The sequence below is a fragment of the Pteropus alecto genome, unplaced genomic scaffold (assembly GCF_000325575.1).
Source record: "Pteropus alecto unplaced genomic scaffold, ASM32557v1 scaffold123, whole genome shotgun sequence".
Lineage (NCBI taxonomy): Eukaryota > Metazoa > Chordata > Mammalia > Chiroptera > Pteropodidae > Pteropus > Pteropus alecto.
In genome coordinates, this window is record NW_006433950.1 from 2,302,549 (window position 1) to 2,305,654 (window position 3,106).

Here is a 3,106-nt window from a genome sequence, read left to right on the forward strand (position 1 = left end):
CCTACGTGAGACGTTTGGTGACGTATTTTTGGTCGACATTCTGCAGGGCAGACTTTCCCAGTTTTGCTGTAGACCAAGTCAGCTTCCTCCTTACTTCTCTTCCCTCTTTCCAGTCCCCACTGACAGTGTGGTGTATGACCTTACGGAAGGATTCTCCACGCTCACAGGTCATACATAAACAAAAAGTACATCTATGGGAAGGGGCAGGGCTGGCATTAGCGTTAAAATGTACATCTTTTGTAGACACTGGCCACTTGTCCACCTCTGACCCTCCTGGTGGAAGCTCTCCAGGGCACTCGAAATAATGCCAACCCATTCTTTTTCATGGTCATGTAATATTGTATGTGTAGATGTGTCACAATTTAACCTTTTATTTTGGCAGTGAAGTGTCTAGGCTTTTAGCTCTTCAAAAACACTTCAGTACGTATCCTTGTATACTTAAGTCCCGAGATAGAATCTCAGGAGTGTGATCGCTGGACAAAGACTATGCTGGCTGGAAAATTACTGCTTGGCTATCGCCCATGGGAACATAGGTTATCACCCATGGGAACATAACATTCTAACAATAAGCTTTCTGCTTCTGTATCCCCGCTTGCACAACGGACCTGTGAGTTGACAGTTAGTAAATAGAAGAAAAATAGACTTTTGTGTTCAGACAGAATGAGGAATGGGGTTTAGGGCTTAAAAACCCTGTATCTCTACATTTCGGGGCTGCTTAATTCGGGGTCTGTGTAGACCCAGCTGGCTGAATAAAGAGTGTGTTTCCTATAACTCACTGGTTTCTGGTGGTCCGTGTGTCTATCGGGGGCTGGCGGCTACAACAAGACTATGTTTTTTGTTTAGTTTTGTTTACATTTTAATATACGCTGCCAAACTTATTTATTTTCCCCCAAAGCTGTAACAATTCCTATGCCTACCACTTATGTATGAGTGGCAGACACACACCCCTCACCCCTTACCAACCAAAACTAAGTGACGTCACCCATTTTTATCCTTGCTGATCTGATGGCAAGAAAGAGGCATTTCGTGTGCCTCTAATTTGCATTTTTCTGGACCAGGAGTCATATTGAGTTCCTTTTCATGTGTTTTTTTGGTTTCCTCTTCTGAGAAATGTCCGGTCGTATCCTCGGCCTGTTTGGGGGTGAGGAGGCGTAGGCACTTAACTCATTGTATCATAATATTTATGCTCCAGAATACTGTGAGCTCTACCTGGGAGGAAGGGAGGGAGGGGCTGTACCTTATTCCTGGCAACATCATCAGTGCCAGGCACACAGCAGGACTTCAGGACACGCTGGATGAAGGAAGGAGCCTCTGCCAGCCCTGGGGGTCTCAGGGATGCACCCTTCAGGTTCAGTCACCTTGGTGGGCTGGTGTCCCCTCCCAGCAGGAGGACCCAGGTGTATTTATTTCTTCTAGCTGACTGTCACAGGAAGCTTTCGCCGGGATTTTTGAAGAGCCTTCTGGCAAAGCCCGGGGGAATCTCACTGTGAGTGCTCCCAGAGAGCCCTGTACCTCACTGTGAGTGCTCCCAGAGAGCCCTGTACCTCTTCTGCTTCCTCTCTCCTCTCCCCCCAGGAGAGGAGGGTCCGTCTCCATAACCCTCTGCCATGGTGCACCCGGCCCAAGAAGGTCAAGTTCTCTTCAAAAAGCCGATCTCAAACTCTTTCTGCTGTGGGTGGCCAGAGTGAGAGATGATGGGGACCTCCCAGTAAAGACCCCAAAATTGCCTCTCCTCCAGGGCCATCTCATGGTTTTGGCTGGATGATTTAACCGCTGGGAGCGCCTTACGTTAGGGAAGGCTAAAGTGGGCAGCAGTTGTTTGTCCCTGAGGAGGTGGAGGGACAGACTCCCTCTTCTGATCTCCAAAGGGACATCTGCTTAAATCGCTATGGACTCCCACGCCAAGCTCAGGGACATTGGGGCCTCAGCCCCACCATTGCCTGGGGCCAAACTCATTCATGCAACTTATCGGGCATCTATTATGTTCAGGCACCCCTCTGGATGCTGGGGACTCACTAATGATCGGACCAGCAAAAATCCCTGCACTTGTGGAACTGACATTGTCCCAATTACTTAATTCTGTCTTTGTGTAAAAGCACCGTAAACAGTAGATAGACGAATGAGTGGGCCTGTCTTCCAATAAAACTTTATCTATAGACACTGAATTTGAATTCTTTTATAATTTTTTATTTTTTAGGTGAGGCAACTCTTGGTTGACCTCACAGATTGCAAGGACCTTGTCATCTTATAATCTCTTATTTTTGTATTTTTCACGCCTACAGCACCTGGTCTTCCCCAGGTGGTCTCCCATCCAAGTACTAACCAGGCCCGACCCTGCTTAGCTTCCGAGATCAGATGGCATCAGGCTTGTTCAGGGTGGCACGGCAGTAGACTGAAATTTGAATTCTATATAATGTTCATGCATCCTGAAATATTAGTCTTCTTTTGTCCCCCCTGCCCCTAACCATTTAAAAATGTATAAACCATTCTCAGCTCGGGGGAGGGCCATGTACACACAGGAGGTGGCAAGCCCTGTTCTAGATAATAAACGCTGGAACTTACACGGACTGTTCTAGCGCTTTTGTAAACTCACTCATTTCACCTTCGTAATAACGCTGGGAGGTGAGTCACCACTAGAGGCTCCATTTTACAGAGAAGGAAAGAGACACAGAAGGGTAAGTTATACAATCGGGGGTCAGGATTTGAATCCAGAACCCAAAATGTATGCTCTTCCCCACTGTTCTATACCTCATCCTGCAAAAACTCAACGAACTAATGAATAGGCGTCTTGGTTTAGCACCCACTATGTGCTAGACAGGGCTGGCCACGAAATGTGCAATAAAGGAATTAAACTCCAAACGACCCCAGGAGACAGCTGCTCCCACGCCCTCTCGGAGGGGGTGTCCTCACCCTGCGACCCCATCTGCCCTCCGTGCTCTCATTTTCTGTGCTGTGCCCACCCTCCGCCTACAAACACCCCGCAGCCACGCTGCTCCTGGGCCTTCCCCACGGGCTGGCCACATTTCAACCTGAACCCACAGCCAGAGTGACCTCGGCAGCATTGTCACACTCCCAGATATCTGAGGGGGTGGGATTCAGAGTTAAC

The 3,106-nt window shown here is 48.3% G+C and overlaps 1 pseudogene; it reads right to left on the reverse strand.

Annotated features, from left to right (window-relative positions):
• Positions 1 to 2,273: 2,273 nt before the first annotated feature.
• LOC112477397 lies at positions 2,274 to 2,393 on the reverse strand (annotated as a pseudogene).
• Positions 2,394 to 3,106: the final 713 nt, after the last annotated feature.